Source organism: Gorilla gorilla, chromosome 4 (assembly GCF_029281585.2).
Source record: "Gorilla gorilla gorilla isolate KB3781 chromosome 4, NHGRI_mGorGor1-v2.1_pri, whole genome shotgun sequence".
In the NCBI taxonomy this organism is placed as follows: Eukaryota; Metazoa; Chordata; class Mammalia; order Primates; family Hominidae; genus Gorilla; species Gorilla gorilla.
This window is the reverse complement of record NC_073228.2, coordinates 8,821,051-8,845,779: the sequence shown is the minus strand read 5'-3', so window position 1 is coordinate 8,845,779 and position 24,729 is coordinate 8,821,051. Positions and strand designations below refer to the sequence as shown.

Sequence of the window (24,729 nt, the reverse complement as noted above, 5' to 3'; positions counted from 1 at the left end):
GTATTTAAAAAGTTTTCATCTCTGTTTTTAATTAAAAGAAGAAGAGCTTACTCCTGTTTCCAAACCCCTGCACGTGATACTCAAGGAGCTGGTGATGGTGCTTGCTGGGCTTATGAAGTGCAGCTGTGTCCTCTCTTGCTCTGTAACACCCTCTCTGCCAGAAACAGCTCAGCAGGAAGGCAGCAGGGCACCCTGGAAACGTGCCCCTGGGCCCCACCTTACAGCCTCTGCTCCACTCCCTTCGCGGCAGAGTGGTTCAGGAACAGTCTGCATCCTCCTGCCAGGAGGCCAGGAAAAGCCACTCCTGGCTGTGGGCAGCTATGAGGCTCTTGGTGGACCTCAGAACTCTGTGGGGGCCAGAGGGCTGAGTGAGTCAGGCTGTGGAGGGCAGGCACCATCCACACTCCCAGACACTTTGGGTTATAGTCTCTCTCTTCCTTGATTAGAAGAGGCCTGGGAACTTCAGCTGGCGACTCTGGTGTTTCTGACTTTGGCTATCAGCAAACACTGCTGGAGGCTCTGCCCCGTCCACACCCAGCTTCTGTGAGCACGGAGGAGGCATAATCTGCAAAGTCTGACACAGGCCATGCCTAACCATCCTTGACTGGCTACCTCCAGTGACATAAAGCTGAGAAGCAAAGACGCCCAGGAGGCAAGGCTGCAGTCATTTAGGAGAGTGGACGGATGCCAGGGCTGTGCTGCCTGCAGCCTTTGTGGGGCTCAGTGACCAGAGGAGCAGCCCATGCCAAGCCTAGTCCCCAGGGATGCTGCCTGCGGTGCTCACACATCTTATACAGGGACACAGAGGAACTCTGGGCTCCACCCTGCAGCCTCTGCTCCAGCATGCGGTGGTCCCAGGAGATGTAGAACCAGCCCTTCCTCTGCAGTTGCACTGGGTAAGTGATGCTGTGGGCTGTTATCCATCAGAAATACACCGCCCACTGCTCCACCAGTCAAAGTTACACCTACTCTGGAATTTGCTCTCTTAGCCATTTGCTTGGTTTAGGAAAAGCCTAAGCTTCTGCCTCCCCGATTCACCACAGAAGCCCTCTATTATCACTCCTGTTACGTGTGAAGGCTGAGTTATCACTAACTCTCAACAGGTCCTAGAATCCTTTATGTGCATTTGGGGGACTGGGGGAGGCCCTGGACACTGTGCCAGGTGCTGTGTCTCAGGGTTCACTGGACCTGACAGGGAGATTGGGGACAAAGGCCCTGAGAGATGTGGGGAGCAGCCTTTGTGTCTGAGCTGTCACTCAGCTCTTTGCTTTATGCCACTGGCGTACCTGCTGGAGGAACTCCATGTGGAGGAAGGCTGGGCCCTGTGGGGGCATTCGAGGGGGACACTCTGGCCGGCCTCAGGCTGGGTCCACCTAGGGGGAGGAGGGGACAAGCCACCTCATGGATGTTGTACACAGTGGCCCAAAAGTGACCTTAAAAATGGATTTAAGGAATAAATCCAGATCCAAATATAAGACAGAAGCCATCCGAAGAAACAGCCTTGGCGATTGTCTTTGAACCTCCAGACTGTGGGGTGACTTGCCTCATACAGGCTGATATGGAAGTGCTTATCTCAGTAACTTCACTGTGCTCTGTCTGAAGAGAAGATGTTTCACGGCTGAGTGGCCCGCATTGCAGCTTATAAAAGTGGAGCCCAGGGAGACCGAATGTGGCTCGTGTCTCTAGCATTGCTTGAGAGTGGGGACATTTTGGCCCCAGACACAGGATTCTGACCTGTGTGGGAGGCACGTCCCTGTGTTGGAGGTGGGTGCCCCCAGCTTCTACATATTAGTGATGTCCCTGTTAGGGTTACTTTGCCCATCCCCTTGGCACTGATTCTGTTAATTTTCTGATTGTAACTTAAGGATTGTGGTTTTGATGTGGCATCTAAGATTTCTTGTCTAACATAAGGTCACAAAGATTTTTTTTTCCTATATTTTAAAAGTTGTAGAGATTTAGCTATTATGTTTCAGTCTGTATTAGTCCATTTTCACACTGCTGATATAGACATACCTGAGACTGGGTAATTTATAAAGAGAAAGAAGTTTAATGGACTCAGTTCTATTTGGCTGGGGCAGCCTCACAATCATGGCGGAAGGCAAAAGGCACGTCTTACATGGCAGCAGACAAGAGAGAGCTCATTCAGGGAACTCCCATGTATCAGATCTTGTGAGACTTATTCACTATCGTAAGAACAGCATGGGAAAGACTCACCCTCATGATTCAGTCACCTCCCACCAGGTCCCTCCCATGACAGGTTGGAACTATGGGAGCTACAATTTGAGATTTGGGTGGGGACACACCCAAACCACGTCAAGGTCTATGATACCTTTTGAGTTATTTTGTGTGTATGGTGTGAGGAAAGGTTCTATATCCACCTTTCTTGCATCTGGACATCCAGTTTTCCCAGCATTATTTGTTAAAAGACTATCATTTTCCCCATTGAACTGCCTTGGTACCTTTGTTGAAAATCAGTTTACTGTAAATGTAAGGATTTATTTCTGGGCTCTCAGTTCTGTTCCATTAATCTATAAGTCCATTCTTAATACCATTTCCACACTGTCTTGATTATTGTGGCTTTGTAGTAAGGGTTGAAATTAGGAAATGTAAGTCTTACAACTTTGTTTTTCTATTCCAAATTGTTTTGGTATTCTGGATCCTTTGCAGTTTCATATAAATTTTAGGACTGTCTTGTTATTTTCTGCAAAAAGAGCCTGCTGGGATTTCAGCATGGATCATATTGAGTTTGCAGACTGATGTGGGGAGAATAGCTATTTAACAACATTGAATCCATGGACATTGGCTGTCTCTCCATTTATTCAGATCTTCTTTAATGTCTCTCAGCAAGTTTTGTACTCGCTTTGTTAAATTTAACTTATCTTTTTTCACATTTTGATGCTACTACGAATAGAATTATTTTCTTAATTTTTCTACCCATGGCTATTATAGAGCTACAATTGATGGCATGTAGAAACATAGTTGATTTTTGAAATTGTGTATCCTGTGATCTGGTTAAACTTGTTTCTTAGTGTCAGTTGTACTTTTGGTGGATTTCTTAGAATTTTGTGCAAAAAGATAACTGCAAAGAGCTTTACTTCTCTTTTTACCAATACAGATGCCTTCATTTTATTGGTTACCTTGCTGCATTGGCTAGAACCTCAAGTACAGTGTAGAATAGAGGTGATGAGGGTGGGCATACTGTCCTCATTCTTGATCTTAGAGGAAAAAATTTTAATCAATCTTTCACCATTAGGTGTTATGTTAGCTATAGGTTTTACCCAGATGCCCTTTGTCAAATTGAGGAATTTTCTTTTCCATTTGTAGTTTGTGGAGATATTTTATTATGAAAGAGTGTTGGATATTTTCAAATGCTTTTTCTGAGTCTATTGAGATAATCATGTGGTTTTTGTTCTTTATTCTGTGGTTAGTGTATTCCATTAGTTAAGTATTGGATATTAAACCAATGTTTGGATATAAATCCTCCTTTGTTAATATTTTGTTAAGGATTTTTGTATCTATATTCATGACAGATATGGGGCTGTGCTTTTCTTTTCTGGTGATGTCTTTGGCTAGGATGTAAGGACAATACTGATCTCATCAGATGAATTGACAGGTATTTCTTTCCTCCTCTGTTTTCTTGAACAGTTTGTAAAGGATTGGTATTATTTCTTTTGTTAATATTTGCTAGAATTCAGCAATGAAGCCATCTGGCTTTTCCTTATAGGATGATTTTAATTATTCAATGTCTTTACTATTTATAAGTCTATTCACATACTCTGTCTTCTTGAGTCAGATTTGGTAATTTGTGTATTTCTTCGAATTTGTCCATCTCATCTAAGATGTCTAATTTACTGGCATAAAGTTGTTAATATTATTGTTTTATAACCCTTTTAACATGTGCAGGATCCATAGTGATTCTCCCTTCTTACTCCTGGTTTTAGTTACTTGTGCCCCATGTTTTTACCCCACTGTAAAAGGACGGGAGGGGGAAACAGATTTTTATTTCACATCCCAGCCCTCGCCCTGGGCCCCAGCATCCCCTGTGGTTGCTCATCTGACCCAGGCTTCCCAGTCACACGTGATGACGTGGTGACCCCCGCAGCACAGTGGCTAGCACTAGAAAGGGGCTCAGTAAATGTTAGCTTCTCGTCTGTGTTCGCCTTCCTTGACTCTGGGTCTACCAGGAGTTTGGCAAACTCCCCCCGTGGTCTGGACAGAAAAGCCCCAAGCACCTCTCTGGACTGGGGTGTGGTCGTGTCACAGAGGCATCCTCCCCACCACATACAGACAAACGCTCAGCAGTGCTGACGTCCAGATGCTTCAACACAGGGCTGCCCTCCTGCACAGAATGAGGATTGGAGGGGGCTGCAGCTGGAGTGTGGGTGACGGGATGGTCACTGTTGGGGGCACGAGCCGGGTGTTGGTGCCAGGTGAGGGTGCAGGAGGGGCCTGGGTCAGGAGACCGGGTACGGGCCAGGGCCAGTTGCCACTCAGGTGTTCTGTGCCTTTGTCCTGTGCTGGCCCTGAGGCATGCTGGACGTGGGGCCCAGTGCACCCTTGCTGACTCCAGCTCCTAGCATGGGAGTAAGAGTGCCAGTCAGACCTGGGAAAGGGCCACCGACTGGTCCTCACAGCTTTGCTTTTCCACTTTCCTGTCCCTTAAAGAACCACACAGAAAATGGTATCTGAATCAAATACAATCTCATTACAGATGCGTCTGGCCTGGAAACACACCCGCCAACTGTGCTGATTGGCTGGAACCATGCAGGCTTTGGCTTTTGTGCTCCTTGTTAACATTTTTGTTCCTATCTACACTAATTAGTCATAAACAGAGGGACAAAAACTCCCCAAATATGGGAGATGCTAATGGCCTGTTAGGAGGCCTTGCCTGCGGATCTCATTCCTTTTGCGAGAGCAGAAGTTGTGCTTTAGTTTAGGAACAAGGAATGTGGATCTCGTCTGGGCATTGAGTTTTCAGGTACTCCAAGCTTTCAGAGCTGCCGGAGAAGATTTTCGGGGGTCTTGCTGGCTCCGTGACAAGCCCCCCGGAGTCTTGCTCAGTGCTGAAGGCACACCCCAACATGGCCGTCACCGGCAGGCCTGTCCAGCCCTGTCCTCATAGCGTGGTGCTGTCCTTGCCATAGTGAGTGAGTTCTCATGTATCTGGTTGTGTAGAAGTGTGGCACCTCCCTCCCCCTTGTTCCCACTCCTGACATGTGGGACGCCTGCTCCCCCCTCACCTCCTGCCATGACTGCAAATTCCTGAGGCCTCCCCAGAAGCAGATGCAGGTGCCATGCTTCCTGTACAGCCTGCAGAACCATGAGCCAGTTAAACCTTTTCTCTTATAAATTACACAGCCTCAGGTATGTATCGCAATGCAAGAACAGCCTAACGCAGCCAGCCAGTGCATCCTCCACCAGGGCCACCTCAGCACAGTGCGAGGTGTCCTCCACTCCTCACCGCAGCTGCTCCTCATGGCGTCTCCAGCGTGAGTCAGGGCTCCCCACAGGCCCACGTGCGATGATGGAGCTGTGAGGAGCCTCGTGGTTTTCCAGGCTCATTCTCCACGGGCCTCCGGGTCTCATGTCCTGCTCACTCCTCCCTCCCCTGGTGGAGCAGCGTCTCGTGCTGGGACTTTCTGGCTCCATTTCAGGGTCTCTCCTTCCCTGCTGGTGGCCCAGCTCCAGAGACTCAGAGGAACTCAGACGGGGTGCAGGGGCGTCCTCTCAGGCCTGTGCCCAGGGAAGTCTAGGTGTGAGCCGAACAGAGCCCCTGGGGCCAAATGGCCCGCGACCGCCCCCCTTCAAGGACCGTGGTGGAACCCGCTTGGTGTAGCTCTGTGCCCCTCAACAGACTGCCACGAAATCCTAAGACCTTGAGAGCTTGGCTTCTGCCTCCTTTCTCCTGGAGCTGCCTTACAGAACCATTCCCTTTGTTCTGGAATCTACTTTACTCCCTTCCTTCTCTCCTGTGAACTCCATTGCTGTGGTTTAGAACAATCCCTCCTGTAGACATCAAGGGGGATGATAAGAGCATGACATATTGTCCTCAGACAGAGTGGGTGCAGCCCAGCTCCCAACCCCAGGCTCCCAGGAGCAGGGGCCCCCTTCAACCTGAAGGCAACAGAAGGGAGTGTTTCTCTCAGAACAGGGAAGGTGGGGATGGCTGTGGCTGCACAGGGACCTGGTGCCATGGAGGTTCAGAAGATGACTTTGAAGACAGTCACTGCAGCCCCCACCTTGTGGCCTGGGAGACCATGTCTGGGATAGGCCACGGTCCGCAGGGATGGCCTCATCCACACAGCAGCATCCATGCAAGTCTAGGCCCTTTCCACACTGCATTGCTTCTCTCGTATTCATTTTTCTATAAATAATATGTAATCATGTTAAGAAAATGAAAACAGCATGAAGTGCATGAAATGTGCAGTGCAAGCTCGTATTCCCTCCCGCCATCCTCAGTCTGGCTTTCTTTTTCCTTTTTTCTTTTTGTTTGGTTTTGTTTTTTAAACAGGATCGCAGCCTGCCACCCAGGTTGGAGTGCAGTGGTGCAGTCAGCTCACTGTAGCCTTGACCTCCTGGGCTCAAGTGATCCTCCCATCTCAGCTTCCCGGGTAGGTAGGACTACAGGTGCACGCCCTCATGCCTGGTTAAATTTGTTTATGTTTTATTTTTACTTTTTGCAGAGACAAGGTCTTGCTGTGCTGCTCAGGCTGTGCCTCAAGCGATCCTCCTGCCTCCGCCTCCCAAAGTGCTGGCATTACAGGCATGAGCCCCCACACCCAGCTGGACGTCAACCCAGCTTTTTGCACCCCCATATGCATGTTTCTCTGTTGGAGCTTTTGTTTCTTATGGCAGAATCATCAAGTCTCCACATAATCCCTGCTTTCTGTGGCATGTTTTCCTACCAAACTCCTCCTTTCCCTCCCCGTGGACCTTCGTGTGATGCTCTGTGTTGTTTCTTCAATGAGGCCTGTTCCTCAGCGCAGCGCCCTTCAAAGCTGTCGGTCCGCCGGCCTCTGCGGTCGAGGCTGAGCCGCTGTTCTCGCCAGGACAGACGGCGGTGGGTGTGCAGCTCTGGGCGTCCGAGCTCCCTTCTGGGCCGGCAGTGAATGAAGTCGCCACAGCACGCTGTTGAACTTCACACACCAAAACAGCAGCCCCGAGGCGCTTACCCAGCCCACAGGGCGAGGAGGGAAAATACAACGGGAACAATCATGTGCAGTGTTTCTGGAATCTGAAAGCCGTTGGCTTAAGACGCAGGCTTCCGTGTGCAAAAGCTGAGCTGTGTATTTTCATGAGACCAAAGACACATCGACGTCGTCAGGCATCGGGGGCTCCCTGCAGCTCAGTGTGAGGTTCACTGACCCGGGCCCGTTCTGTGACGATTCCTTGTTTACATTCTGACCCGGGCCTCCAGCATTCCTCACATTGTTGGGAACCGGGGAGTGAGATCGGCACGAAGTTCAAACCCTCCCCTGCTGTCTGCACAGCCACCAGCCTTGTGGCTGGAACACGCTGGGGATTTTATGCAGGAACTGCGGGTGGCAGGGAGACAGTCGGCAGAAGGAGCTGGTGACCTTGGCGAAAACGGAACCTCACCCTCTCATGGGCAGCTGGGGCTCTGGGCCCTGCAGGGTCAAGGGGAGGACGCGTCTGCCGCCTTCCCCCATAGGCGGCCAAGGACCGTCCGCACACCCTCTACCCCAGAGAAAACTCGGGTGTAGGAAGCAGGCAACTGTGAGGTCAGCTGCGTCTCTCTCTGGCCTGGGTCCCAGGGCCGGAGCCTCTGTCCTGGTCCTGGGTGTCCCCCCGCTGCCTGCTTTGTGCTGCCCTGGACTCAGGCAGCCCTGCTGGTAAAGTGCCCGAGGAGGTGAATGTGCTGCTGGGCCGGAGTTCTGGTCGGGAAATCTCAGTGGGAACAGAGGCTGAGGACGCACAAAGGGTCCCAGCAGCCAGAAAGGACGGGGAGCAAGGGGAGCCCGGGACGGGCCGTGGGAGAAGACACCTGGAGCGAACTCACGGGGTGACAGCGGACGCTGCCTGGGGGCAGGAGAGGGAGATGGTCCAGGGCCCCAGGCCTCAGGCTCAAACCAGGCAGGAGACCCACGCGTGCAAGGCAGGCCGATGGGGCCCGGTAGAGAGGGGTCGTGAACTCACGGGGTGACAGCAGACGCTGTCTGGGGGCAGGAGAGGGAGATGGTCCAGGGCCCCAGGCCTCAGGCTCGAACCAGGCATGAGACCCACGCGTGCAAGGCAGGCCGATGAGGCCCAGTAGAGAGGGGTCGCTTGGGGCACAGAGCTCGGAGCAGGGCGGCCGTGGGGCTCCGCTCACAGGGAGAGGCACAGGGTCGAGCGAGGAACCCTTCCTGCCGCAGCCAGGCTGGCCGTGGAGATGGGCGGAGAATGGGGAGGGCGTCCCCAGCAGGGCATTCGGGGTCAGGAGGCGCCCGTGGGCGGCAACACCGTGGGCTGGAGACACCGCGTCTGGCAAAGGGAAGGCCCCAGTCCGGCAGCTTCACGGCCCACCGCGGTGTCCAGGTTGAGGCGGGGGCCGCGCGCATCTCGGGGGGGAACAGTCAGCCCCGGGCGAGGGGCTGCCCCTCAGGCCCCCGTCCCCGAAAGGCCACGGGCGTGGGGATTCGAGCCTGGTCTCGGATCTCAGGCTTGGACGGAACCTAGTGAGGACCCGACACCGTGGGGGCGGCCTGTGGTCCCCGTCCATGGCCAGGCATCCCCCGTTGAGGACCTGACACTGTGGGGGCGGCCTGTGGTCCCCGTGCATGGCCAGGCATCCCCCGTTGAGGACCTGACACTGTGGGGGCGGCCTGTGGTCCCCGTCCATGGCCAGGCATCCCCCGTTGAGGACCTGACACTGTGGGGGCGGCCTGTGGTCCCCGTCCATCCTCATGGCCGGGTGCTTTGGCACCCGGGATACTTCACTGAAAAGAGATTTTTTCCATTGTGGCCGAGAACGAGGGATTTAAAAAACGTTAAAGCCAAACCCCGTCTTTATGAGCAGCTGTCGTGTCCGCCCCGCTGGCCTCGTGCCCGGCCACGCCACCATCACTTTCCAAAAGTGTCGCTGCGGAAGGCTCACTGGGAGGACGAGTGTCGGCCCCACCCGCACTTTCTCTGTTCCCTGTTTTCTCACCACTTCTTGTTAATTTGGGGCTGCTGCTTCCTTTGGCCCCTGCTCAGGCTCTGGAGTCTGGGCTCGGTCCTGTGGGCAGTTCTGTGAGCTTATGATTAAATACCTGACATTATTAAATACTCAAGAGCATGTGTGAGAGCCGCTGGCCCTGGTGCCCGGGTTACAGCTGTGTGGGGACGTCGGTGCTGCCTGCCTCCTGCCCCGCTGGGGGGAGGGAGCCCCCCCCAACTATGCTGCAGATGTGACGCCATGGAGGCCAGCCCCTGGCGCCGGTGACGTCTCGGGGTGACAGGCAGGACCCCCTTGTCCTGCCTCCTTCCCGGATGTCTGATTTGGCCGGGATTTGAGGCTGTGGGGGCCACCGCCTCCTGAGGCACGAGGCATTCCTGTGGCAAGGGGCGGCAGGGAGACCTTGCTGTCACTGCCGTGGCTGGTCTGTCCGTCGGGGAACTTGGGAACCCCAGAATCCTGCAGGCTGAAGGGACCTTGCCCTCGAGAGGGGGTGAGGAAACGAGGCTGAGGCGACCTTTGCCAGTGCCCTTGGGGGGCGAAGCGGGACCTGGCCTTGGAGTCTCTGCCCTTTTCGGGGGTCCTCCCTGCACGCCCGGTGCCTGTCCCTCCCCACAGTGGGGAGCAGGGGAGCCCCACTCTACGTCCCCCGTTTACTGTCCCCACGCCCCCTTCCCAGTCGAGCTGTCCGTCTCCTTCATAAGAAAAAACTCTTCCACTGAAGAAACTCCCCAGCAGCTGCCTCAGGCCTTCCCGTCACGGCCCTCGCTGCTCCCCAAGTAAAGTGGGGGCCGTGGGTCAGGAAGGGCCCCAGCTTGGGTCCGAGTGGGGTCCCCGTGGGTCCCCTGCACCCCTCATGATATGTGTGGGGTGGGAAGGGGCCTTCCAGGGCCTCTGGGACCCGATCCAGGAACTTGTTCTCAGAGAGTCACCAGCCAAGTCTCCTGGGCTTTCCTCTGCTGCTCCCACAGAGCCCTGGGCCTGGGAGGGTGGGACCACCCAGGAAGGGGACAATTCTGGGCCCCGGGATGCCCCCCCGCTCTGGGGACAAGGGGACAGTTTGTTAAAATCCCACTCCCGCTCTGTTGTAAAAGATGATTCTTGTCTTCCTGCCCCACTCGGCCTGTCCTGAGGCTGCCGCCATTTCCCAGTCAAGCCCTGACCTCCTTCACAAGAAAAACCTCTCCCAGCCGAGAAACTCTCAGCCCCCAGGAGCTCACCAAGTTCCCAGGCACCTGTTCCAGGGCCCCAGCTCAGTACTTCCATGGGAGAGCAGGTTAGAAAGCCTGGAACATCCCAGCTCCACCTCCCACAGACCCTCAGACCCTGGGTGACAGTGGGGTCCCTGGCTCTACTCCTGACAGACCCCAGACCCCCGGTGACAGTGGGGTCCCTGGCTCTACTCCTGACAGACCCCAGACCCCCAGTGACAGTGGGGTCCCCAGCTCCACCTCCCCATAGACCCTCAGACCGCAGGTGACAGTGGGGTCCCCAGCTCCGCCTCCCACATACCTTCAGACCCTGGGTGAGAGTGGGGTCCCTGGCTCTACTCCCCACACACCCTCAGACCTCAGGTGACAGTGGGGTCCCCAGCTCCACCTCCCCATAGACCCTGAGACCCCGGGTGACAGTGGGGTTGTTGCTGGTCCCACTTCCCACAGACCCTGGACCTCCTCAGGAAGGCATCCGGTGGTTGTATTGACCCCGGGTGTGAGAGCCCACGTGAAACGGAAGTTGAGCCAACCTTCCATTGTTCCCTCACCTGGCCCTGCCCCAGCTCAGACCTGAGCCAGCGGGTAGGTGCCCACCGCCAGTCCCAGGCAGAGGTTCCTCCAGTGCTCACAGCAGCCCTTGGCCCCATCCCGGCTCTTTCTGTTTGGGAATCTGGTGAGTATAAAGTGGACTTGCTTGAGGTTTACTTTGAGTTTCCCTGACTGTAAGTAGAACTTGCCGTCCTCACGCATCCCCGAGAGTGCCTGCCTGTGCCCTCCGGCGGGGCCGCCTCTCGCTTTCTGAGTCACGGCTCCCTGTGGCTCCCGACATGAACCTCATCAGCTGTGTGTGCTGCAGATGTTTCCTCCCAGTTCATGCCCTGCCTTTGCCCTTGTCTTTTGTCTTCTGATGGTAGACTTGGATGTAGGACGTGCGTCAGCCTTGTCTTTCACAATTTTCCTCGTTTGTATCTGAACAAACCCTTCCCGGCCTCGAGTGTGGGAGATATTCTCCTGTAGCTTTTACTTCCGTCATCTTGCCCCCATCACAAGTCCTCATCCATCTGGAAGCAATTTCCTTGTGTTTGGTTGAAGATAGGGATCCAGTTTCGCGTTCCTAATGTGCGTGGCCAGTCCCTGGCACCGTGCGCAGGCCTGCACCTCACCTCCGTCGGGCCCAGGCCTTCTCTGTGTGCCGGGCTGTTTCTGGGCTCTGTGGTCGGCTCCGCTGGCCACGTGCCTGTCCCTGCACCACTGCCCCCACATGCCAACCCTGTGGCTTGGTTGTCGGTCTCAGCGTGCTCCTGGGAAACTCTCCTGCCTTGCCCTTCACTGACTCACTCACTCCAGTAATCAAACACCTACTGTGTGTCAAGAAAAGTGTCACTGACAAAAGCATCTGCCTTCTTGAAGCCCATTCAAATGCAGTTATGTCTATGTTGGAGAGAGACAGACTTTGTGATGGAAGGTTCTCTGGACAAAGGTAATCGAGCATGACAGTGAGTGGCAGCTGCTGTTTAGATGGAATTGTCAGGGAGGCTCAATGAGAAGGAGGCCTCTGAGCAAAACTCGAAGGAAAGGAGAGAGTGAGCCATGGACGTCCTGACAATTCCACTTATGATACTTTTCCTCCTCCCCGAGGTCAGGATGGTCCCTACCTCTGCCGGTCTTGCATGTTGTTTTAACGTATGTGAGTGGAACCCCTTGTTTTCATGCCGCAGCCCATTGTGTGAATGGGCTACACTATACCTGTCTGTTCGACTGTTGATGGCTATTTGGGTTGCTTAGTTTATGGCCATTTTGAATATGCTGCCATGGCTGGGTGAACGTACGCGTTTCCGCTGGGTGTGTGTCTAGGGCTGTGATTGCTGAGTCAGAGCGTGTGTCTGTTCAACTTTTGTTGGTAACGCCAAACCGTCTTTCTGAGTGGTTACGGATTCATGCTCCACCAGAGGCGAGAGTTCCCACTGCTCCTCATCCTTGGCAACTCTTGATTTTACCAGTAGTTTAAATTTTAGCCACGTTGGTGGGTGTGGAGTGGTGTCTCATTGAGGCTAATTTTCACCTCCCTGATAACTAAAGATACTGATCCCTATTTCATGTGTTTATTGGTCATTCATACATCTTTTGTAAACTTTCTATATATTTTGCTCATTTGTTGAATTGAGTTGCTTATAAAAATTATGTATTTATTTATTTTTTGAGATGGAGTGTCCCTCTGTCGCCCAGGCTGGAGTGCAATGGTGTGATCTCGGCTCGTTGCAACCTCCGCCTCTCGGGTTCAGGCGATTCTCGTGCCTCAACCTCCCGAGTAGCTGGGATTACAGGCAATAAAAATTATTTTGAATTGCAAGTGTTCTGTATATATTCTGGGTACAGGTCCTTTGTTCGATACATGTATTGCAAATATTCTCTTCAGTCTGTCTTTTTAAAAATTTTCTTAATAGTTCTTTTTGAAAAACAAAGGCTTTTAATTTTGATGAAGTATAATTTATTAACATTTTCTTTTCACTTGATGATTTGTGTCCTGCTAAAAAACCTTTGCGAACACCAGTCACAAAGACTTTCTCTTATGTCGTCGTTTAGTAGTTTCATGGTTTTAACTTTAACTTTTAGCTCCATGATCCCTTTTGATTGAATTTTTACGTATGGTATGAGGTAAGACTTGAGACTGTCCTTTCCACATTGAATTACCTTGGCACTGTATAAAATTGGCTGTATGTATATATACATATATACATATATACATATATACACATATACATATATACATATATACATATATACATATATATACATATATACATATATATACACATATATATATTGGGCTGTGCACAGTGGCTCATGCCTATAATCCCAGCACTTTGGGAGCCTGAGGTGAGCAGATCACCTGAGGTCAGGAGTTCAAGACCAGCCTGACCAACATGGTGAAACCCTGTTTCTACTAAAAATACAAAAAAATTAGCTGGGTGTGGTGGTGGACACCTGTAGTCCCAGCTACTTGGGAGGCTGGGGTGGGAGAATATATATATATATATAGGTCTGTTTCTGGACTCTCTGTGCTGTTCTGTGATCTACATGCTTATCCTAACACCAGTACTCTACTATTTGCTGCTTTATTGTATGTATTGAAATTAAGTAGTGTAAATCCTCCAAATGTGTTCTTTTTCAAAATTGTTTTGGCTATCCTAGGTCCTTTGCTTTCCCATATAAATTTTAGAATCTGTTTTAGAATCAATTTTTACAAAAACAAATGCCTGCTAGGATTTTGATAGTGATTGAGTCTAATCTATAGATGAATTTGAAAGAAAAGACATCTTAACAATATTGAGTCTTCTAAGCCATAAACGTGGTATGTTTTTCCATTAATTTAGTTCTTCTTAATTTCTCTCAGCAATGTTTTATAGTTGTTGGTATACAGGCCCCACACACATTTTGTTAAATTTATCCCTAAGTATATCATGTTTCTGGATGCTTTTGTAAATATTTGTTTTTGTTTGTTACTTATTTTCATTTTCCAGTTGTGCTGATATACAGAAATACAGCTAATTTTTGTATAGTTTTATATTCTGTGACCTTGTTAAGTTCACTTACTCGTTTCAGTAGTTTTCTTAGATACATATTTTAGGATTGCGTATGAATAGAATCGTGTTACCTATGAATAAAGACAGTTAACTTCTTTTCCAATCTGTATGACTTTCATTTCTTTTCTTGGTTTATGGCAGTGTCTAGAGCAATCTCTGCCTTTTTTTTTTTTTTTTTTTTTTTTGAGACAGAGTTTCGCTCTTGTCACCCAGGCTGGAGTGCAGTGGTGCAATCTTGGCTCACTGCAACCTCCGCCTCCCGAGTTCAAATGATTCTCCTACCCCAGCCTCCCAAGTAGCTGGGACTATAGGTGTCCACTACCACGCCCAGCTAATTTTTTTGTATTTTTAGTAGAGACAGGGTTTCACCATGTTGGTTAAGCTGATCTTGAACGCCTGACCTCAGGTGATCTGCCTGCCTCAGCCTCCCAAAGTGCTGGGATTACAGGCATGAGCCACTGTGCACGGCCCAGTCTCTCTGCCTTTTTAATGGGAGTATTTGGTCCATTTTCATTTAATATAATTATTGAAAGTTGGGATTGAGTCTTCCATCTTATTGTTTCATTTATTCTTTATTCCTCCTTTTTTCTTTTCCACTTTTTTTTCTTTGGGTATACTGAGTATTTTTCCATCTTATCTCTTCTGTTGGCTCATCAGCTATACCTCTTTCTTTAATGCTTTAAGTGCTTTCTTTAGGGTTTAAGGCATGCCTCTGTAATTAATAGCATTTCCTTTAAATGCTACTATACTTCTTGACTTATAATGTGAGACTCTTCAGTAGTATGCTTCCATCTTCTCCCTTAAATCCTTTTTGCTATTATTGTCATACATCTACTTCTATATATGTTATAATTCTCCATAATAAATTGTGATTACTTTTGCTTTAAAGAGACACATTTATGATAAAGACATTAAAAGTGAGAAAAGGGGCTTTTATATTTGCCACATATTTACTGTTGCCAGTGTTCCTCGTTACTCTGAACAGACCCAGTTCCTCTCTGGAATCATTTTCCTTCAGCATAAAGAACAGTTCCATCTCTTGTCTTGCACATCTGCTGGTGACAAGTGCTCTCAATTTTTGTTTGTCTGAAAATGCTATAATTTTATCACCTCATTTTTGAAAGATTTTTGCTGAGTCTTGGATTCTATGTTGACAGTTGTATTTTTTCCCCGGAACCTTCTATTACAGGTGTTCTTCCATTGGGTTCTGCCTTTCCTTGTTTCTGGTAATAACTCAGCAGGATTTCTTATCATCGCGTCTTACCAAGGTCTGTTCGCTGTGATTGGTCAGACTGCATCTCCTAGCCTGTGGGGCTCTGAGCGTCGTTCAGATGACAGCTCCCACTAAGTGCTCTTTGCCTGCCCGCACGGGGTCTCCCATATGTGCAGCTTAATGTTCAGCCAAAGGCACAAGGGGACCACCAGGACCACCATGTAGATTTCTGGGGTTCTTTCTCCACATGGCTTTTCCATCTCTGGTACTTCGCCCGTACTTTTCAGGAGCCTTGGCCTCTCTGAGCGCTGGCACCTGTCTTCCGAGCTCAGTTAAACTGTTTTGCTCTCCTTGAGCTCCTCTTCCTGTGCTGGGGCCAGAAAGCGCCTCCAGGAAGAACGCCGCGGTGTCGTAGGGTTCACCTTGCTTGCTGTCTTTGTCTCAGAGATCACAGCTCTGTCTGTTGTCTATTGTCTTAGAACAAATGTTTCCTATTTTTTTCCTCCAGCTTATAATGTTTGTGGTAGGAGGGATAGTCTCATACCAGATACTCTGTTGTAGCCAAAAGTGGGAGTCTCTTCTTCATGTTTCTTCATTTCACGTTACTATATTCCTTCTCATTGAGTGTCTGTTCTGCATTCTGGGTAACTTATTTAGATCTATCTTCAAGTTCAATAATTCTCTTTTTATTTTTGCCCACTCTGCTGCTTAGTCCATCTAAGAGTTTAGCATTTTAATTATTATACACACCATCTCTAATCTTGTCTGAACCACTGACACTCAATTACTTGATAACTCTTCAGTCATTTGCGTCTCCTAGCTAATCCGTGCACCCTCTACCCAAAAGCTACCCCTCACTCTGAGCAAGGACCTCACCATCTCCTTGACATTCAGGAAAACCAAGGACATTAACATGGGACTTCTCTCCATAGTGTTCCACAGGACTTGCACTCCTGGTCCCCTTCTCCGTATGTCTCCTTCTGTCCCCGAACCTTCTGCCAGTGCTCCTGACACTGGCCCTCAGGCCTCACTCCTGGGTGCTCAGCCCCTGTCTGAGTTGATTCCTCTCTTCAGCTTCAGAGGCCTTCCCTGTCCCTCCAAGACTGCCTGAGCTTCTCTTCTCTGTGGGGCTTCCCATGCCTCCAGTGTGCCTTGAGTGAGACGCCCCCTCATATGTCTGCTTTCACCTCACCCTAACCAGTCCCTCTATCTAGCTCCTGCTGCTGGCTCTGCTACTGGCTCTGCTCTCCCCCAGACTGCCAACAGACCCCTGCAGCTTTTCACCTGTGTTATCTGTAAACTTTCTTCACTCTTTCTTCTTCTAGGAACTCTTCTCACCTCGGCTTTCATGACTATCAGTGCCCCGTCCACTTTGCTGTGGCCTTTTCTTTCTCAATGTGCCTTGAAGTCTTCAGGTTGGGGGAGACGCTGCCTGGGGCATGTGGGGGCGGGCGGGCGTAAACGAAGAAGGGGGCTGAGCAGAGACATGAGGGGTGGTTGTGAGGGTGGCAGGAGGCTGTGGGATTGAAGGAAGGGGGCTGGCATGGGCCGGGGCCCAGGGAAGGTGGTGTGGAGGACCAGAGGCTCTTGACTGGGAATGCTGGCCATGCAGGGTCTGGTGACAGGTGCGTATCTGTGCAGGCCCGAGCCAGTGCTGGCCAGAGTGGCCAAGGCGTCCCCGATCGCAGGGGCAGCTCTCCCTGCTGTGGCCCGCAGCTGGACAGTGGCTGAGCTAGGATTCAGCTGAAGCTGCTGGTCCTGCCGGAGGCTTTCTTCTCACATCAGGGCCTTACAGCCGCCCCAACCCTGGCCCAGGTTTGTCACGGTTGTCCTGGGATCCCCTGAGGTTTCCCTGTTTCCCCTGCCTCTTCTGGGCACACAGATCTCGGGGGGCTCTCCTGAGCTGTCCTAAGCTCTGGCCTCCCAGATACCACCAGCTTCAGCATCTTTTTCAGACCCCAGTGACAGCTGCCCCACGCCAGGTGCTGACCTTAAGCACCACTGTGCACCAGGGCTGGGTCCAGACACTTCCAGGCCTACTGTGTATCCTCCCCCTCCCCAGTGTTGACAAAACTGCTCTCCATGGTTTTGGCCTCTGTCGGAGGGGTTGCCCCAGATTTACATGTTTTGAGATGGATTTGTGGCTGCAGTGTTCCTCTGGGTCCAGGCTGTGGCCCCACGCCTGGAAACCATGTCCAACCCGAGTGTCTGGTGTCCTGCGCCTGGGGCGAGGCTCACGCCCGCCGCATCCCGCCAGCTCAACACTGGAGGCCCGGCCCTCTCCCCATCTCCCTTCCGTTCTCATTGTGATTCATCGTCTGTTTATTAAACATGTGGACTTTTGATTTACAGTTTTTGGGGCTGTGAAGGCCTGATCCCACCAGCTGTTTACAATCTAACATCCAGCACAAATGGTTTCCACGTGGTTGTTATGCTGGCTTATGACTGGGAACAGAATCTTGGTATCCAAATATTGGACTTTTGGCTTAAAAACGAGTGCAGTTCTCAGCATTCCCATCCCTGTATTGACAGCAAATTTGCATATTCTCCTTGTTTGCTTTGCGGCTCAAGGTCGATGCTGTAGCCAGGATGTCATTCTAAATGGGCAGCCCCTGGGAAACAGAACCAATGGCCGTTGCCTCAGCGTTAAATTGGGGGACCGATCACAGGCTCCTGGGGGGGTGAGGGTGCTCAGGCCCTGGTGCCGTCCGGCAGGAACAGGCTTCTCCAGGCCTCGGGGGGACATTGCTCCACCCATGACTGGTACAGCCCAGAGAGATGCCCCTTTCCAGAGACCCTGAGTTACTGTCCCCAGAGAACACAATTTTTTTTTCCCAACAGAGAGATGGGCAGAGGCCATAAGCAGATAGTTCAGAGCTATGAGAACCCAGGTGGCTAGAAACATGAAAAACATGGTCTCACCAGTAATCCAAGAAATACAAAACAGAACAGTACGACCCTGGCATTTGTGAAACAGGCCCTGAACCTGCAAGGTGTGGCCACCGAGACCGACAGGCACCACAGCCTGGGGGGGCGTCGGCCAGCGTGCTCCAGGAAGTTCACACCTTCGACCTGTGTGTTCCACCCTGGACGAGCCATCCCAGAGACAAGGGAGTGGACAAAACTCAGCGCCCAAACACGTTCTCACAGCATTGTTCATGATCAGGGAAATTAGGACACATTTAAATAGTCAACATCAGAGCAGTGGTTAAGCAAATCCCCCAGTGCCTCTCAGAATCATTATAATTGTTGAAAGAATGAATGGCGGACTGTGACGTAGCACGTAAGTCACGTGGAGGAGGGGTCTGAAGATCACGGGGATGCCTGTGGCCATATCGAAGGAGAGCATGATGGGAAAATCCATCAGCGGCTCTCAAGGACAGAGCAGGGGAGAGTGACTTCCAGGAGGGGAAGAAGATTCCAGATGCTGATGGGGTGCTGGTGAGCAGTGCACACGCTTGTCAAAACTCATCAAACTGCACTAAAGATCTGTGCTTTGTATTGTGTATAAATTATGTTCTCATAAAGTTGATTAAAATTTATTATGTAAAATTATATATAGACTTTCCCTCCATCTTAAAATATATAGGAAAAAGACAAAGGAAATAGGTTAAAATATCACTAATGGTTCATTTGGAATAATGAGATTTGGAGAGTTGGACAATTTCTTCTTCTTACTTTGTTTTCCGTGGTAGGTTTGCTCAGTGGTGGCCCCCGCAAAAGAAACGTTTGCCTCCTAGCCTCTGAATTTGAATGTCACCATATTTGGGAAAAGGGTCTTTGCAGATGTAATCTTAATAAGAGATCTTAATATGAGATCATCTGAGATTACTTGGTTTTTAGTAAGTAACCTTTAATTTTTAGAACAATTTTAGGTTCACGGCAAAATTGGATAGAAGTTACACAGGTTTCTCATATCACACCCCCACACAGGCATACAACCTCCCCTTATCAATATTTCCCATCAGAGGGTACATTTGCTACAGTGAATGAACCTACAGCGACACAGCATCGTGACCCAACTCCGTGGTTTACATCAGGATTTACTCTTGGTGTTGTCCATTCTAAGCGTGGACAAATTTATCATGACGTGTAGCCACCGTGGTAGTGTCACAGAACAGCCTCACTGCCCTGAAACCCTCTGCGCTTCCCGGGTCACCCCTCCCTCCCCCAGCCCCTGGCAACCACTGATTTTATACGGTCTCCATAGTTTTGCCTTTTGCAGGATGTCATATGGTTGGGATCATACAGCACGTAGCCCTTTCAGATTGGTTTCTTAGTAATACATTTGAGTTTCTTTCATGGCTTGACATCTCATTTCTTTTCAGCGCTGAATAACACTCCACTGTCTGGATGTGCCACTCACCTACTGAAGGACCTCTTTGTTGTTCCCAAGCTTTGGCAATTTTGAGTAAAGCTCCTATAAACGTCTGTGTGCAGGCTTCTCTGTGTACATACTTTTTCGGTTCATTTACCTAAATACCAAAGACAGCGATTGCTGGATTCTACGGGGAGAGTATGTTCCATTTTGGAAGAGACGGCCAGACTGTCTTCAATGGTGCTGCACTGTCTTGCATTCCCAGCAGCCGTGAACGAGAGCTCCTGTTGCTACACATCCTGGCCAGCACTTTGTGTTCTCAAAACACATTTTGGCCACTCTAATAGATGTAGAGTGGTATCATTGTTTTAATTTGCAATCTCTAGTGACGTATGACATTGAACATCTTTTCATATGCTTACTTGCCATCTATATATCTTCTTTGATGAGGTGTCTGTTTTGGTCTCTTGCCCATTTTAAAATCAAGTTGTTCATTTCTTTATTGTTGAGTTTTAATTGTTCTTCATGTATTTTGGATATCAGTTCTTTATCAGATGTGTCTGTGGCTTGCCTTCTCATTTTCTTGAAAGTGTCTTTCACAGAGCAGAAATTTCTAATTTCAAAGAAGCCCAGCTTATCAATCATTTCTTCCATGGATCGTGCCTTTAATGTTGTATCTAAAAAGTCATCACCTTACCCAAGGTCATCTAGGCTTTCCCTGTGTTAACTTCTAAGAGTTTTATAGTTCGCATTTTACGTTAGGTCTATGATCCATTTTTAGTTAGTTTTGTGATGGGTGTAAAGTCTGTGTCTGGATTTAATTTCTGCATGCAGATGTCCAGTTGCTCTATAGCCTCATTTGTTGAAAAGACAATTTTTGGCCACAGTATTGTCTTTGCTCCCTTGCCAAAGATCAGTTGACAAAATTATGTGAGTCTATTTCACGACTTTATTCTATTCTGTTGCTTTATTTGCCTATTCTCATGTCAGTATCTTGATTATGGTGTCTTTTGCCTCTCTCTATAAACCTTAGAATCAGTTTGTCAATGTCTATAAATTAACTTGCTGGGATTTTTATTGGGAGTATGTTCAATCTACAGATTAATCTAGAACAACTGACTCGACAATATGTGAGAGGGTCTCCAAAAGGTTCATGGAAAATGCATATTATGAAAAAATGCGTAGATTTCAATTTCAAAATAAACTCATACTACCTTGTTATAACACATCTGAACAGGCTCTAGTTTGAGGCACTAAGAAGAATAGGACAGCAGTTTCAAAAGAGCCCCTATCAGGGCAACATGAATTCTGCCAACTGAATCTTTGAGTTTCTCACCATTAAGTAGGATGTTTGTTTTACTTTTTTGGTAGATACTCTTTAACAAGTTGAAAAAATTCTCCTCTATTCCTAGTTTGCTGAGAGTTTTTAATCACGAATAAGTGTTAGGTTTTGTCAAATGCATTTTTGCATCCATGGATATGATGATGAGATTTTTCTTCTTTAGCCTATTGATGTGACTGATTTTCAAATGTTGAACCAGCCTTGCATACCTGGAATAAACCCTACTTTTCATAATATATAATTATTTTTACATATTGCCGAATTTAATTTGCTAATATTTTGTTGAGGATTTTTACACATATGCTCGAGAGACATTTGTCTGTAGTAGTATCTTTGTCTGGTTTTGGTATTAGGGTAATGCTGGCCTCATATAATGAGTTAGAAAGTATTCCTGCTGTTTCTACATTCTGGGAGATATTGTAGAGGACTGGCATAATTTTTTCCTTAAATGTTTGGTAGAATTCACCAATGAACCCATCTGGGCTTGGTGCTTTCTGTTTTGGAAGGTTATTAATTATTGATTCAATTTCTTTAATATAAACAGGCCTATTCAGATTATTTGTTTCTTCTTGTGTGAATTTTGGCAGATTGTGTCTTTCAAGGAACTGCTCCATTTTATCTAGGTTATCAAATTGGTGGGCATAGCATTTTTCAAAATATTCCTTTATTATTCCTTTAATGTTCATGGGATCTGTAGTGATGTCCCCCTTTCATTTCTGATATTAGTAATTTGTCTCTCTCTCTTTTTTTCTTAGCCTGGCAGAGGCTTACCAATTTTACTCATCTTTTAAAAGAACCAGCATTTGTTTTTGTTAATATTCTCTATAATTCCTGGTTTCAATTTTATTGATTTCTGCTCTAATTTTTATTATTTCTTTTATTATGGTTAGTTTGGATTTAACTTGCTCTTCTTTTTCTAGTTTCATAAGGTGGAAGCTTAGATGACTGATGTTAGATCTTCTTTTCTAATATTTGCATTCAGTGCTGTAAATTTCTAAGCACTGCTTTAACTGTTTCCCATAAATTTTGATAAGTTGTATTTTTATTTTTATGTAATTAAAAAAACTTTTTAGAAACAGGGTCTTGCTCTGTCACCCAGGCTGGAGTGCAATGGCATGATCATGGCTCACTGCAGCTTCACACTCTTGGGCTCAAGTCATCCTCTTGCCTCAGTCTCCTGAGCAGCTGGTACTACGGGCACATACAACCACGCCCAGTTAATTTTTAAATGTTTTTGTAGAGATGGGGGTCTTGCTGTGTTGCCCAGGCTGATCTCAAACTCCTGGCCTCAAATGATCCTCATGCTTCAGCCTCCTAAACTGCTAATTCAAAATATTTTAAAATTTCTCTTGAGATTTCTTTTTCTTTTTTTTTTTTTTTTTTTTTTTTGAGATGGAGTCTCACTCTATCGCCCAGGCTGGAGTGCAGTGGCACAATCTCAGCTCACTGCAAACTCCGCCTCCCAGGTTCACACCATTCTCCTGCCTCAACCTCCTGAGTAGCTGGGGCTACAGGCACCCACCACCGCGCCTGGCTAATTTTTTGTATTTTTAGTAGAGACAGGATTTCACCGTGTTAGCCAGGATGGTCTCGATCTCCTGACCTCGTGATCCGCCCGCCTTGGCCTCCCAAAGTGCTGGGATTACAGGCGTGAGCCATCGTGCCCAGCTGAAATTTCTTCTTTAACCCATGTACTTTTTAAAGTGTTTTGTTTAATCTTTAAGTATTTGGGAATTTTCCAGCTATCTTTCTGTTATTGATTTTGAGTTTAATCTGTTGTGGTCGGAAAGCAAACGTCGTGTGATTTCTGATTTATAAATCTGTTAAAATGTGTTTCCTGGCCCAGAATGTGGTCTCTCTTGGTAAATATTCAATGCAAGCTTGAGAAGAATTCTCAATCTGCTGTTGTTGGGTGTAGTATTTAGATGTCAATTATATCCAGTTGATTGATGGTGTTGTTGAGTTCATCTATGTCCTTATTGATTTTCTACCTGCTGGATCTGTTCATTTCTGATAGAGGGCTGTGGAAGTCTCCAGCTCTAATGCTGGATTCATCTACTTCTCATTGCAGTGCTGTGATGTTTTTAATGCTGGATCCATCTGTTTCTCATTGCCGTGCTGTGATGTTTTTAATGCTGGATCCATCTGTTTCTCATTGCAGTGCTGTGATGTTTTTACCTCGTATAGATTTGGCACTCTGTTGTTACGCACATACACATTAAGGATTGTTACATCTTCTTGGAGTATTGATTCCTTTATCACCTGTAACACTTCCCTTTGTCTCTGATAACTGTCTTTGCTCTGAAGTCTGCTCTGTCTGAAATTCATATAGCCACTCCCACTTTCTTTGATTAGTGTTAGCATGGTATATCTTTCTCCATCCATTTACAGCAGATCTTCAAATAACATCATTTTGTCCAACATCATTTTATTTCGTTATAATGATAATAAGTTTTGTGCATTCTCCCCATGTCTGTGTGGCTTTTCTCTAGGTATTCCAGTTCTTCCCACACCCCAAAAATGTGCACACTAGGAGAGCTGGTGTGTCTCCATGGTCTCACTGTGAGTGTGGGTGTGTGTGAAATGTGCCCTGCAATGGAAAAGAGTCCTGTCCAGGATTGGTTCCCACCTTGCACCCTAAGCTGCCGGGATAGGCTCCAGCCACCTGCAACCCTGAGCTGGAGTAAGTGGATTGAAAAATAAATGAATTATTAGTAAAGTATTTTAAAATAACAATTCATAAACTATATGACAATCATAAAAATACATGACCACAAATAATGTGGTACAAAAGTGCTCATCAAGCCTGCCATGTTTGCTACTGTTTGTTTTTGAATTGAGTGGTGGTAGGAGGTGCTCCTTAGAATTTTCACTTTACAAGTATTTATTCCTTGATTTAACCCACCATCACTATGACCACTGTCATTGATGATTCATCAAAATTGAGTAAATAATTATCTTACTTGTTTTAATCTTTCTTAAATGTATGTGTATCTTACATTTATTTCAATGTTTAATATTATAAATATTTTGAGCCTATATTTAGAAGTTTGGTGATATTTTTGTGACCAGAAATATGTCATAAAAAACTTAACTCTTGTGTTTATCAATTAGCCTATAGGAAAAGTGGTTTTGTTATACATCACTTTACTCAAAAAGCCGCAGTTTCCAAGAACCTACCACTGACGTTTAGTGAAGACTTACTATACTTTTAATCTATCTGTGTCCTTCTATGAAAGTGGGTTTCTTGTAGATGACATATAGTTGGGTATTGTTTTCTATCCACTCTGACAATCTGTCTTTTAATTGATGTATTTACACCATTGACATTTCAGGGATTATTAACATAATTGGGTTAATAGCTGCTATATTGTTTACTGCTTTCTATTTGTTGCCCTTGATCTTTGTTTCTAATTTTGTCACACGTTTTCTACCTTTTATGGTTTTAGTTGAACATTTTGTATTCTTTCATTTTCTCTCCATTCTGAGCATATCAATTGTACTTCTTTAAAAATTTTTTTGTGTGGTTTCCCTTGAGTTTGCGATATACATTATACAATAATCTGTAAGTCTACTTTCAAATAACACTATACAGTTTCATGGGTGGTGCAAATATCTTATAATAACAAAATATTTCTAATTCTTAACCCTTTCTTCCTGTATCATGACTGTCATTCACTTCATTTATACGTGAGCATATAGATGCACACATAATCCAGTTCGTTGTCGCTATTATTTTGCACTGCTTTCTGTTCGCTAAATTAAAAAAAAGACAAAGTTTTAATTTTACTTCATTTATTCATGTTCCAGTGCTCTTCCTTACTTTATGTAGCTTCAAGTTTCTGACCTACATAATTTTCCTTCTCTCTAAATACTTTCTTCTAATATTTGTTGTAAG

The 24,729-nt window shown here is 47.6% G+C and overlaps 1 long non-coding RNA gene across 1 annotated transcript in view; it reads left to right on the top strand.

Annotated features, from left to right (window-relative positions):
• The first annotated feature begins 213 nt into the window (after positions 1–213).
• LOC129533480 (uncharacterized) overlaps positions 214–24,729 on the top strand; it is a 74,879-nt gene continuing 50,363 nt past the window's right edge. The window contains exon 1 of the long non-coding RNA XR_010133691.1: positions 214–896. This is a non-coding gene — a long non-coding RNA (uncharacterized lncRNA). The remainder of the gene's footprint in view (positions 897–24,729) is intronic.